Below are 15,144 nucleotides of genomic sequence, written 5' to 3'. Positions count from 1 at the left end.
TCTTTTTCCTTGTTGATTTTCATTATTTGAAGTCATTGCTACACGTTATATCTTCCATTGTGAGTTATTCCTATTTAATGTCGTGGTAATACATTGTCTCTCATTGTTCAGTTATTGGTGTTAAAGTTGTGAAAGTCGTTACCACGTTGAAACATCTTCCTTGTTGAGCATTTTACATTCATTGTTGTTGTCGATATTCTTGTACACGTTGTGGTAGAGCTATGGACTATTGTTGTGAAAATATTGATATTGTTGTTTGTTGGCAAATTATGATATATGGGCACTTATGGTGCGAGTTATTACTGTGATAATTTATTGATGCGCATGCCGCGGTATAAGGCTTGAGGTTAATGTGCATGCGGCGGTATAAGGTGGGACTTATGTGCGTGTTGCTTATAGGGGAACTACGTAAAGTCACGCGGCATCATAAGGTGGGCTAAGGTGCGTGTAGCTATTTCGGAAAACACTATTTTCAAAACCTATTTTCAAATGTATGGCTCACGCGGCGGTATAAGGAAAGATTGTGATTGAAAATTGAGAAAAGTGAATACGAGGTGGTACATCGGTTGTGATTCTTGATTTATACGAGGCGGTACCTCGGTTGTGATTCTTGATTTATACGAGGTGGTACCTCGGTTGTTATTCTTGATATATAAATACGAGGCAGTACCTCGGTGATGATTCTTATTGTACACAATGTGGTACCTCGTAATGATTCTTGTTGTTTTGTTCTTCCTTCTTTTTCTTAGTTATTGTCCGTATTTGATCATTGTGGTTCTCTTTAACTGATTTATTTATGTTAATTTCGTGCTTAAAATTTTGGTATTAGTTTATATCGTTAACATTTTCGTATCAATCATTTATCCGCTTTCCATTATTTATACTTATTACATTTTTATACTGTTTATTTATATCCTAGTAAGTGTCTTGACCTGGCCTTGTCACTGTAACGACCCGACCGGTCGTTTTGAGCTTTATTTGGTTGTTTGAGACTTTGAGTACCTTCATATTATGTATTATGACTTATGTGTATGGTTGGTTATATTTTTCGAGCGGTACGAGATTATATTTGGAAGAATGATTCTCGTTTTAGAAGATATAAGTTGGAAGAGTTGATCAAGGTTTGACTTTTGGATAAACGGAATCGAAATCGGATTTTAATTATCCAAATAAGTTTGTATACTGATTTTGGAAATGTCCACAAAGTTTGGTTAAATTCTGATGAGTTTTGGATAAGTTTGGGTTTTATAGTGATTGTTTTCGGTTTCGACGTCGATTTGACCATAAAGGTTACAATATTGATCAAACGGCCTTTGATTCGTGTTTCGACTAAACCATTATATCTGTATCGTAATTTTGAAACCATAGCAACTGGAATCATTAAGTTTCAGCATCGTATGAGGAATTTATAGTCATTTTACTAAGAATTGGGTTGCCAGATTTTTCAGATTAATTATGACATTGCCACTGAATTTGTATTTAAAAATCTGCACTATTTTCAAATATTGAAACCAACATATCTCCTTCGTTATAAAGTCAAATGGAGTGATTCAAAAGCCTAACTTGAATGGAATATCACGATAAATCTATTGGAGGCATCAAAAGTGAGTTTCAGGATCATCTGACACAAAAAAACGAGGCAAAACAGCGGGACGTTTTTGGCTATTAATGGTGTTAGAGTTTTTCCCATCTTGAAAGTTTGAGATTGGAAGAATTCAAGGATGTTCTTCAAGTTTCTTCCATGAGGTAAGTGCTTTCTACTCAATTTTGATTATATTCTGTAATTCCATCTTCGTTTTTAGCATTTGATTGATGATTTCAAAAGAGAAATTGAGGGTTTTTATCTAATATTTTCTAAAGTGAATTTTTGAGTTTTGAACATTGATTTAGAGTTGGAATTAAGTGAAATTAGTACGGTTGGACTCGTAATTGAATGAGTTGTCGTATTTTATGAGTTTTGTCGGGTTCCGAGGTGCAGGCCCGGGTTTAACTTTTTGGTTGACTTAGGGTAAATGTGTAAAAATTCGACCTTTATCGGTTGGGTTTGCTTCTTATAGCATTATTTGATGATTTTGAGTTGTTTTTTGCTAGTTTCGAGCCGTTCAGAGGATGATTTGATTAGGATGGCGCTTCTAGTGTATCGATTAGGCTTGTTTGAGGTAAGTATCTTGCCTAATTTTGTGAGGGGGAGGGGGGAAGCTACCACTTAGGATTTGGGTTAATTGTGCTATTTGTGTTATGTGAAAGTCATGTACGCAAGGTGACGAGTGGGTACACGAGCTATATGTGGTATTTGACCGGTTTCGATTATCTAGACTCTTTTCATGCCTTTAATTGAATTGTCATAATATGTTATATCTCTCATTATTAATCTACTCTTACATGCTCTATTTGACGTTGTTAGCACTTGTTCTACCTCTTACTTGTTAATTTGCTCTTATATGCTTTAGTTGAAGTTATTGCCTTCCTTATTGTCTTGTTACCTCTTAATTGTTGAATCAATTTTAATTGAAGTTGTTATTTCGTGGAATATCATCTTGTTGAGTTATTGGTGTTGAAGTTGTAATAGTCGTTATCACATTGAGGCGAAGTTGTTAATTATTGAGATACTTTTCCTTGTTGAGCATTCTCATTCATTTTGTTATTGTTGAAATTCTTGTACACGTTGTGGTTGAGCCATGGGCTATTTGTTGTGGAAATATTGATGTTATTGACTTTGTGGCAAGTTGTGGTATATGGGCACTTGTGGTGTGAGTTGTGATTGTGTTGGGATATTGATATGCATGCGGTGGTATAAGGCTAGGAGTTGATATGCATGCGGTGAGATAAGGTGGGTTTGATAGGCGTGTTGCTAGTAGGGGAACTACTTGAAACCACGCGGTGAGATAAGGTAGGATAAAACGCGTGTAGCTATTTCGGAAAAAATAATTTTCAAAACTAAATGTAAGGCTCACACGGTGATATAAGGAAATATTGTGATTAAAATTGTGAAATGTGAATATGCGGCGGTACCTCGATTATGATTTTCATTGTACATTCCATGTTGGAACAACTTGTTGATTTGAACGGCTATTGTTCTTCTTTCAATCATTCATCCGCATTTTGATTGTGTTTGGTTATTCGTTGTTATCTTGGTGTTGGAATGATTGTGGTTTCTTGTGTGAGCCATGCATTCTACGTGATTTGTTGTGTTGCTTTAACATGCCAATCTGTGCCTCCGTTATAACTTAGTGAATTGATTGTCAATGTGAATTTAATTGTGTGGAGTCACTATATCATATTCTATTGAGTTGTTGGTAACATAATGGTTTAAATAAAAGAATAATTAATATACTTTATTCTATGTGCCTCTTAAGATAGAACTCGTTATCTCACTCGGTGCCTTATTATTCTAAATAATTATCGCACTTTCACTATAATTGGGTTCTCAAATTATACTCATCATCCTATTAGATGTTTACCTTATTTAAAATTATTATCATATTTTTCTTTAATAAATTCTATATTTAAACCTATGTTTTGCTTTGTTTAAATATGATACTTTTACTCATTTTTATTGATTTCTAAACTAAATCCATCTTATACTCTGTTTCGTAAAAATTGTATATTATTTTACTTTACTTGATTTCTAAAATAAACTCATTATTTCATTTGACACCTTACTTTATTCAAGATTGTTATTACATTTTATGGTATCTAAATATATCTTTCGTTCATCTAAATTAATATTTATTACGGTTGCAAAGTACATGGTAGCACGTGAGCTTTCCCGTGCGAAGGTGATTGTTATTGTGGGCACGAGGTGCCATTTGTGTAAGATTTGGAAATTGAGGTTCATGACTTGTGATTTATGAGGTGTGGTGCCTCGAGGTAATTCTTGTTGTAAGTCCATGCATTGGAAGCGATTTTATTATTTGAGTTGGCATCCGTTTTTTTCCTTATTTGAGTTCATTTACATCTCATTGGTGTTCTGATTGTATTGTTTATTTATTACTCGTTTACTACTTGCTGCCATTTATGTTTCTATTACTTCATTGTTGTAAATCAATAATTTTTCCGTCGTTGGTCTTACATTGATGTTCTTTCCATTGTTAGCTTATATATATCTTGAACAAGTTTCTATGTCTATTAGGTGTCTTGACCTGGTCTCGCCACTACTCTACCGAGGTTAGGCTTGATACTTACTAGGTACCGTTGTGGTGTACTCGTGCTACGTTTCTTAACATTTTTGTGTAGATCCATGTATTCTGATTGTTTTGTTGAGAGTTGCGTCTGCGTGACAGGATACTTCAAGGTATACCTGCTTGACGTTCGCAGGCCTCGGAGTCACCATCTTACATCATTATGCCACTATTAAATTATAATTCTAGTGTGTTTTGGTAGTACTTATGACTCCGTACTATAGATTTTGGGGAAATATATAACTATTAGCCACTTGCGGCTATGTATGTCATTTAATAGTTTATGATAAATGATTAAATAGTTTAATTCTGTTATTAAATCAGCATATGTTAGGCTTACTTAGTCTTAGAGACTACGTGCCATCACGATATCCTAAGGTAGGAAATAGGGGTCGTGACAGTCACTACCCTGTCGAGGTTAGGCTTGATACTTACTGGGTATCATTATCATGTACTCATACTACACTTTTGCACATTATTTTGTGCAGATCCAGGTACGTCTACCCGTGTCGGACGCTAGAGTTGATTGAGTTACTATTTTGGGAGACTTCATGGTATACCTCCTCCATGTGTGCAGGCCTCGGAGTCACCTTCCTTTATCCTCATATTCATGTTGTATTTCCTTCCAGACAGTGATATAGTAGATATTCTAGTTTTACTCTGTAGAGATTGTGACTCAGTTTCACAGGTCTTGGGGAACGTATTATTGAGATTATATTTTTTTGAAAGTTTATATGAGTTTATCAGACTTATTTTAGTATTTTATTAATTATATCTGTGAAGTTGTTATCGAATGGTAGGCTTACCTAGTCGTAGAGATTAGATGCCATCACGACATCCTACAGAGGGAAATTGGGGTCATGACAAGTTAGTATCAGAACTCTAGGTTCACAGGTGTTACGAGTCATAAGCAGGTTTAGTAGAGTCTTTCGGATCGGTGCGGAGACGTCTGTACTTATCTTCGAGAGGCTACAGAACTGTTAGGAAAAAACTTTATTTCTTGATTCCTTATCGTGCGAATTGGTTGGCTTCAAAAACTGAATCTTTGACTTTCTAGTCTCTCATAGATAGTGAGGACACGCACTGCTAGATTCGACGATCAGAAACAGTGCCCCCTGCTAGAGTCACCAGAGAACGGGGTCGGGCAAAGGCCGAGGAGAGGCACATGATACATTTAGAGCACCTATCCGAGCTACTACAGAGGAGCCACTAGTAGCTTCAGTTGGGGGACAGGCACCCGAGGCGCCTATTGCCACCCCTGCACTTCAGGAGACCCTCACACAGTTCCTGAGCATGTTTGGTACTCTAGCTCAGGCGGGGTTGATTCCATTTGTACCACCCACATCTCGGGCTGGGGGAGGAGCTCAGACTCCTACGTCACGAACCCCAGAGCAACGGGTCCATGTTGATCAGGTCTAAGAGGTTATACCAGTACAGCATGTTATTCCGGTTCAGCCCGTGGTTAGGGCAGCAGCATCTAAGGAGGGGTAGCTTAGACTTGAGAGGTTCAAGAAGTATCACCCTCCTACTTTCAGTGGTTTGGCTTCAGAGGATGCACATGATTTTCTTGAGGAGTGCAACCGTATTCTCCGCACCATAGGTATCATGGAGACAAGCGGGGTTGCTTTCACTATTTTTCAGCTGTTATGAGTAGCATATCAGTGGTTGCGGGTGTATGAGAAGGGTAACCCAGCCGATGCAGCTTCACTTACATAGACTCGGTTTGCAGAGTTGTTCTTGAGAGAGTTTGTTCCCCAGACTCTTAAGGATGCACGACGCGTGGAGTTTGAGCAGCTGCGTAGGGTACTATGATAGTGTCTGAGTATGATGTTTGATTCAGTGACTTGTATAGACATGCACCTGCCTTGGTTTCTACAGTCAGAGAGCGAGTCCGTTGATTTATCGAGGAGCTCAACTATGCTATTAGTTCAGCATGGCTCGAGTGTTGGAGACAGATACCCCATATCAGAACATGGCAAAGATTGCGCGGAGGTTGGAGGGTATGTAAGGCCGTGAGAGAGAGGACAGGAAGGCCAAAAGGCCTCAAGGTACATGAGGATTTAGTGGTGGTCACGCTGCAGCTACGACCCTTCATGGCAGAGGCTATGTGAGCCATCCAGTTCACTCGGCACTTCCTACTACTAGTGGTTCTCCTATTGTTCCGAGGTCTCAGGTTGCACACTTTGCTCAGTCACTTTTTAGCGCACCTCCTGCACTGGGTGCCTTCAGCAGTTAGTCCAGTCGAACAGGCCCGAGCCAGTCCCAGCAACTAGGGGTGTTTATGGTTCGGTTTGGATCGGTTTTTCCATAAAATAAAACCAAACCAAGTAAGTCAGTTCTTCAAATATTGGAACCAAACCAAACCAATTAAGTCGATTTTGTATCGATTCGGGTTTTGTCGGTTTTTCAGTTATTTATCGGGTTTTTTTTCTTAAATATGAGACATACGCTACCAAACGCATATTCCGACGACTACATTTTCAATGTAATACCATCAAACCAATTGCTCTTTGAGAAAGCTATTATTTACTAAGATATATTGATGATAATTGAATCAAATAGTGATGAATATTTTAATTACTCAATTAAAAATCGAATATTTTTAACATGAAATAAATTATTGTACTTAGCAAAAGAAAAATACCAATCGAACTAGAATGTAAAAGCAAAGAATTAGATTATTATAATAGCAAAAAACTAGACTAAAAATACAAACGACTAATATGTACCATAAAATTTTAGAAACTTTCTATAAAAATATACATATATATAGGTATAATAATAAATTTAAATAGCTACTTTTATAGTCAGTTTGGTTTGATTTTTTCCGGTTATTTTTTGATTAAAACCAAACCAAACCTAAAAGTATTTTTTTTGGTCGGTTTGGCTCGGTTTTTTACGGTCGGTTTGGTTTGGTTTTTGGTTTAGTTTGGTTTTTTGGGTTTTTATGAACATCCCTACCAGCAGCCACGCCTACTGAGAGCTTGTTTTAAGTGTGGTGATACCCGCCATATGATTAGAGACTACCCCAGACTCAGTAGGGGTGTACCTCCGCAGACTACTCAGGCTCTACGGATTCAGTCAGATCCACAGACTTCTTAGGCCATGGTTGCCACCCCAGATGTCGCTCCACCCTCACAAACAGCTAGGGGTGAGGGACGGGCAGATAGAGGTCACCCTAGAGGGGGAGGCGAGGCCAGATTCTATGCTTTTCTGGGTAGGACAGAGGTAGTTTCTTTAGACTCAGTCATTATAGGTATGGTTTCGGTTTTCCATAGATATGCGTCAATATTATTTGATATGAGATTCACTTATTCATATGTGTCATCTTACTTTGCTTTGTATTTCGATATATCTCGTGATTGTTTGAGTTCTCCTGTCTATGTGTCCACGCCTATGGGAAATTCTATTGTTGTGGACTGTGTGTATCGGTCGTGTTTAGTTGTTATTGGTGGTTTTGAGACCAGAGTTGGCCTATTGTTACTTAGTATGGTACACTTTGATGTTATTTTGGGCATGGACTGCTTTTTACCCTATCATGCTATTCTAGATTGTCACACCAAGACCGTAACATTGGCTATGCCAGATTTACCATGGTTAGAGTGGAGGGGCGCATTAGATTATGTTCCTAGCAGGGTTGTATCATTTCTAAATGCTTAGCGGATGGTTGAGAAGGGGTTTGATTCTTACAAAACTTTTGTGAGATATATCGCTGATACTCCTACCGTTGAGTCATTTCCAGTACTGAGATACTTCCCAGGTGTATTTTTAGCGGACCTTCCGGGCATGCCGCCTGATAGGGATATCGATTTTGGTATTGACTTGTTGTTGGAAACTCAGCCCATTTCTATTCCACCATGTCGTATGGCTCCAACGGATCTGAAGAATTTAAAGGAGCAGTTGCAAGAGTTGCTTGATAAGGGTTTCATTCGGCCTAGTATGTCGTCGTGGGGTGCTCCGATCTTGTTTGTGAAGAAGAAGGATGGTTTTATGCATATGTGCCTTAATTATTGACAATTGGACAAGGTTACAGTAAAGAACATGTATCCATTGCCACACATCTATGACTTATTTGATCAGCTACAAGGTGCCAGAGTGTTCTCAAAGATCGATTTGCGGTCAAGACTATTTTGACTACATCCCCAGTGTTGGTGTTGCCTACGGGCTCGGGGTCTTATACTATGTATTGTGATACTTCATGTGTTGGCCTCAGTATGGTGTTGATGCAAGACAGTAGGGTGATTGCCTACGCGTCTCTACAACTGAAGAACCATGAGAAGAATTATTCAGTCCACGACTTGGAATTAGCAACTATTGTTCATGCATTGAAGATCTGGCGGCATTATTTTTACGGTGTCCTTCGTGAGGTCTTTACCGACCACCGGAGTCTACATCATCTGTTCAAATAGAAAGATCTTAACTTGTGGTAGCGGAGATAGTTAGAGTAGCTTAAGGATTATGATATCACCATTCTATATAATCCCAGGAAGGCTAATGTGGTGGCCTATGCCTTGAGCCGAAAGGCAGAGAGTTAGGGCAGTTTAGCATATCTACCGGCAGCAGAGAGGCCATTAGCATTGGATTTTCAGGCCTTAGCAAACCAGTTTGTTAAATTGAATATTTCGGAGCCAGGTCGAGTTCTTGCCTGCGTGGTTTCTCCGTCTTCTTTATATGATCGTATCAAAGAATGTCAGTATATCGACCCCTACTTGCTTGTCCTTAAGGGCACGGTTCAGCACGACGATGCCAAGGAGGTTACCATTAGGGATGACGGTGTATTGCGGATGTAGGGTCAATTATGTATGCACAATATGGATGGGTTACGTGAGTTAATTCTTCAGGAGGCCCACATTTCACGGTACTCCATTCATCCAGGTGCCGCTAAGATGTATCAGGATTTGAGGCAGCACTATTAATGGAGGAGGATAAAGAAGGACATAGTGGAGTATGAAGCTCGGTGCCAAAATTGTCGTCAGGTGAAGTATGAGCATCAGTGGGCTGGTGGTTTGCTCCAACGGCTTGAGATTCCCTAGTGAAAATGGGAGCGTCTCACCATCGACTTCGTTGTTGGGCTCCCACAGACTCAGAAGAAATTTGACGCGGTATGGGTGATTGTGGACAGATTGACCAAGTTAGCTCATTTCATTCTGGTAGTGACTACCTATTCCTCAGAGCAGCTGGCTCAAATCTATATCTACGAGATTTTCCGACTTCATGGCATGCCGGTATCCATCATCTCTAACTAGGGTACGCAGTTCACATCGCTCTTCTAGAGAGTTGTACAGCATGAGCTAGGCACACGAGGTGAGTTGAGTACAACATTTCTCCCCCAGATGGACGGATAGTCCGAGCGCACCATTCAGATATTGGAAGATATGCTTCGTGCCTGTATTATGGATTTAGGGGGTGCTTGGGATCAGTTTTTGCTGCTTGCGGAGTTTGCCTACAATAATAACTACCAATCAAGTATTCAAATGGCTCCTTATGAGGCTCTATACGGGAGACAGTGTCGTTCCCCAATTGGGTGGTTTGAGCCAGGAGAGGCTAAATTATTAGGCACAGATTTGGTTCGAGATGCCTTAGAGAAGGTCAAGATGATCCAGGATCAACTTGGTACAGCCCAATCTAGACAGAAGAGTTATGCGGATCGGAAGGTTCGCGATGTTATATTCATGTTTGGAAAGTGAGTCTTGCTCTGAGTTTCACTAATGAAGGGTGTGATGAGGTTTGGGAAGAAGAGCAGGTTGAGATCTAGGTGTATCAGACCTTTTGAGATCCTTGAGAAGATTGGTTAGGTGGCCTACAAGCTTGCATTGCCACCTAGTTTGTTTGTGGTTCATCCGGTGTTCTATGTTTCTATGCTACGGAAATATTATGGTGATCCGTCTCATGTTTTAGACTTCAGTACAGTCTAATTAGATGAGGATTTGACTTATATTGTGAGCCTGTGGCTATCTTGGACAGACAAGTCTGGAAGTTGGGGTCAAAGAATATGGCTTCAGTGAAGGTTTAATAGAGGGGTCATCCGGTCGAGTAGGCGACCTGGGAGACTGAGCACGACATGTGGAGCCTTTATCCTCATCTTTTCATCACTACAGGTATGTCCTTATGCACATTCGAGGATAAATATTTGTTTTAAGAGGGGGAGAATATAACGACCTGACCGGTCGTTTTGTGTAATTACGCCTCGTTACTCCTTTTTATGCTTCACACATGTGTGTTTATGATTTTATGACTTGCGGGGTTGGTTAGTTATGTTCTGGGAAGCTTCCGAGTTGATTTGGATCCCTTGATTTGTGACTAAGAAGTTTAAATTAGAAATAGTGACCAAACTTTGACTTTTGTGAAAACGACCCCGGAGCTGTATTTTTATAGCTCCGATAGCTTCGTATCATGATTTCAGACTTGGGCATATGCCCGAAATTGATTTCGGAAGTCCGTAGGCCGATTTGTGTGATTTTGCTAAAATTTGGCAATTTGAAGTTGAAACATTTCACCATAGGTTGACTTTTAGCTATCGAGTTTGGAATTTGATTTTGGATTTGAAATAGGTTTGTTATGGTATTTAAATCTTTTCTGCAAAATTTGGTGTCGTTTAGAGTTGATTTGGTATGATTCGGACGTTTAGTTGTAATTTTAGAAATTCTTAAACTTTACTTTGAAATTCATGCGTTTTAGAGTTTAATTCATAGTTTTAGATGTTTTATATGTGTTTTGATAGCCGGAGCTAGTTCATATAATATTTTTACACTTGTTTGGAGGTTTGGTTTGGAGCCCCGAGGGATCATATGAGTTTCGGACATGTTCCAGAGTGTTTTGGACTGAAATTTGCAAAATCTGGTGTTTGGTGCCTCTGGTGACGCAATTGCGAACACCATCGGGGAAATTGCATGTTTCGCAATTGTGATGCCTGGGTCACATTTGCAAAAAGGTCTTGGAATGGGCTAGGTTCGCATTTGCGATAGTCTTCATCGCTTTTGCGAGGGCAGCAGTGTTCGCAATTGTGAACCCATCTTCGCATTAACGAAGAGCTTCCCAGGCCTATCAGTGTCGCAGTTGCTATAACTGCAGCAGAACATAAGGGCTGATAGTCGGGATTTCATCTTTCATTCTCTCATTTTTGAACCCTAGACTCGGTAGGAGGCGATTTGGAAAGGGGATTTTCATCTACAAACTTTGGGTAAGTGATTCTAATCTATTTCTAATCATATTCCATCAATATATCTTAGATTTTAACATAAAAATCATGTGAATCAAAATAAAAATTTGTGGAACTTTGTCAAGTTTTTGAAAAATAAAAATTGAGTTTTGAGAGTCGATTTGGATTCGGATTTTGAAACTAATCACATATATGAACTCGTGGGATTATGGGTAGTCGGAATCTACCATTGGACCCAGGTTTTAACCTGGTGGGCCCCAGTTTGACTTTTGTTGACGTTTTGGGAAAAAGTATAAAGATCTTAGCTTTATCTAATCTAAGTGACTTCCCTAGCACTGTTTGATGATATTGAGTTGATTTTTGGTTAGATTTGAGCAGTGTAAAGGCGAATTTTAGGGGGAAAGCTACTTTTGAGTGTTGAATTGGCATAGTTGAGGTAAGTATCTTGCCTAACTTTTTGTGGGGGAAACCACCCCTTAGGATTGGTATTGATTGATTAAATTGTTCTATGTGAAAGTCGTGTACACAAGGTGACGAGTGAGTACACGGGTTATACATGGTATTTGACCGGTTTAGGCTACTTAGACTCTTTCCATGCTCTAACTGAGTTGTAGTATCATGTTCTAAATTCTCATAGTCAATCTATTCTTACTTGTATTGGTCTATCCTTACATGCCTTAAATGATTTTGTTAACACTTGTTCTACATTCTAATTGATAAATTGCTCTCATGCTTTAGTTGAACTTGTTGCCTCTATTAATGTTACATGTTATCTCTTTCATTTTTGATAATCATTATTTTAAGTTATTGTTCGTGTTATCTCTTTCATTATCGATTATCATTACTTGAAGTTATTGTTCATGTTATCTCTTTCCTTGTTGATTTCCGTTATTTGAAGTCATTGCTACACGTTATCTCTTCCATTGTGAGTTATTCTTATTTAATATCGTGGTTATACATTGTCTCTGATAGTTGTGTTACTAGTGTTGAAGTTGTGAAAGTCGTTATCATGTTGAGGCAAAATTGTTATTGTTGAAACATCTTCCTTGTTGAGCATTTTACATTCATTGTTGTTGTCGATATTCTTGTACACGTTGTGGTGGATCCATGGGCTATTGTTGTGGAAACATTAATATTCTTGATTGTTGGCAAGTTGTGATATATGTGCACTTGTGATGCGAGTTATTACTGTGCGTGTTTCTTGTAGGGGAACTACGTGAAGCCACGCGGTGTCAATAGGTGGGCTAAAGTGCGTGTAGCTATTTCGGAAAAACTGTTTTCAAAATCTTTGTAAAAGGCTCACGCGGCGATATAAGGTAAGATTGTGATTTAAAATTAGGAAAAGTAAATACGAGGCAGTACCTCGGTTGTGATTCTTGATTTATACGAGGCGATACCTCGGTTGTGATTCTTGATTTATACGATGCGGTACCTCGGTTGTGATTCTTGATATATATATACATAAGGTGGTACCTCGGTGGTGATTCTTATTGTACACGAGGCGGTACCTCGTAGTGATTCTTGTTATTTTGTTCTTCCTTGTTTTTTTTTCAGATATTATCCGTATATGATCATTGTGGTTCTCTTTAACTTATTTCTTTATGTTAATTTCGTGCTTAAAATTCCGATATTAGTTCATGATGTTAACTATTTCATGTCAGTTATTTCTCTGCTTTCCATTATTTATCCTTATTACGTTTTCATACTGTTTATTTATATCTTAGTAGGTGTCTTGAACTGGACTCGTCACTACCCTACTGAGGTTAGGCTTGATACTTACTAGGTACCGTTGTGGTGTACTCATACTACACTTCTGCATATCTTTTAGTCCAGATCCAGGTACGTCTGCTCATGCCGAATGCTAGAGTTGATTGATTTGCTGTTTTTGGGAGACTTTAAGGTATACATGCTCCATGTATACAGGCCTCGGAGTCATCTTACTTTATTCTCATATTCCTATTGTATTTTCTTCCAGACAATGATGCAATAGATGTTCTAGTTTTACTCTGTAGAGCTTACGACTCAATTTTACCGGTCTTGGGTAGTGTATTATTGAGATTCTATTTTTCGGAAGTTTATATGAGTTTATCATACTTGTTTTAGTATTTTGTTAATTATATCTGACAAGTTGTTATCGAATGCTAGTCTTACCTAGTCGTAGAGATTAGGTGCCATCACGACATCCTATGGAGGGAAATTGGGGTCTTGACATATGGTTCCACTCGTGTATATATCTTTGTACATTGAGTTAGTTGAATACACAGAAATCATTTTCCAATCTTCAGCTCCTTTCTAGAATGTTCACTCCTCCTCTCTTCTCTCACTAGCTTAGTCTGTTAATGGTGGATGCCCTCACTATGTGAACATAGGGATTCGACATGGTATCAGAGAACGAACTTCAGCGGTGAGTTAGTTTACCTCGTCTTCCACATCTCGTTGTTGTTGATTGTCTTTTTCTCGAACTCAAATCGCAGAATCAAAAATTTAGGGTTTCGAGATTCACAGGTTAATCGAGTTAATTTTTCTCAATTTCATCATAATTGATCAGCTCTCTCTACTAATTTTGCATTGAATCATGACCGGAGATAAGGATACTTCAGACACGACTAACCCTAGACTGGACACGACTAGTCCATTGTACATGCACCCGTCTAAAAATGCTGGAACATTGTTGCTATTGGTAGCCTTCGATGTAACTAGTTATAGATCCTCGAGGAGTGGCGTCGTTAGAGATCTTTCAGTTAAAAAAAATAAAGTCAAATTCATCACCAAAAAATGTAAGAAGCCAGATACCGATGATGCAACCTTCGACCTATGGGCTCGGTGCAATGACATGGTGACATCGTGGATTCTCAATTCACTCTCAAAGGATTTGGCAGACAGTCTATAGTACGTCAATGATGCCAAGGAGTTATGGCAAGAATTGGAGGACCGATACGATCACATCAATGGGGCAAAACTTTATCAACTTCAAAAGGAAATAAATGACCTTAGTCAAGGTGCTTTTGACATCATGGGATACTACATAAAAGTGAAGCGACTTTGGGAGGAATTAAACACCTTGAATGCCCATGCACAGTGTTGATGATAGTGCACTTATTGAGCCAAGGCAAACATGCATAAAGCTGAGCAGGACCGCAGATTAATTCAATTTCTAATGGGGCATAACGAGGTCTATACAGTCGTAAGGGGAAGCATCTTAACGATGAACCCTGCCTAGCATTGCACAAGCCTTCTCCATTTTAATTCAAGAGGAGAAGCAAAGAGAAGTTAGGCCAAAGAATCACTTGGCCATGGAATCTGCATCACTTAATGCCAATAGACCTGGTCAAAACACATTCAAAACCAATTATACTGCACACACCAATTATACTCCACACAGACGAGGCACAGGGAATAACTCATTCAGAGGAAATCACACACTTAACAAGTCAAGACTTTTCTGTGACTATTGCAAGAAGTCGGGGCACACCAAAGAAATGTGCTATAGAATAATTGAATTTCCACAAGACTTCAAGTTTACTAAAGGCAGAAATGCAGGATCTGCTGCAATTATTCATGGAGGTTATGAAGAGTCTTTTGGTGGAAGTCTTGAAGGATTTGAGAATAAGAATTTGAAACAAGGTGTCCCAAGTCTGACAAAAGAACAATATGGACAATTGCTGAACTTGGTCTTGGTGGAGACCTTTCAAGCTGGAAATACAGGGGATAATCCAAACAACATTGCCTGTGGAGCTACAAACTTTGCAGGTATTCTAGTTTGCTCCACTTATAAAGAGATTGCAGAAACAACTATGTATAAAT

The sequence above is a fragment of the Nicotiana tabacum genome, chromosome 23 (genome assembly GCF_000715075.1).
Source record: "Nicotiana tabacum cultivar K326 chromosome 23, ASM71507v2, whole genome shotgun sequence".
In the NCBI taxonomy this organism is placed as follows: domain Eukaryota; kingdom Viridiplantae; phylum Streptophyta; class Magnoliopsida; order Solanales; family Solanaceae; genus Nicotiana; species Nicotiana tabacum.
The sequence above is the reverse complement of the archived record's forward strand: the minus strand, read 5'-3'. Positions refer to the sequence as shown.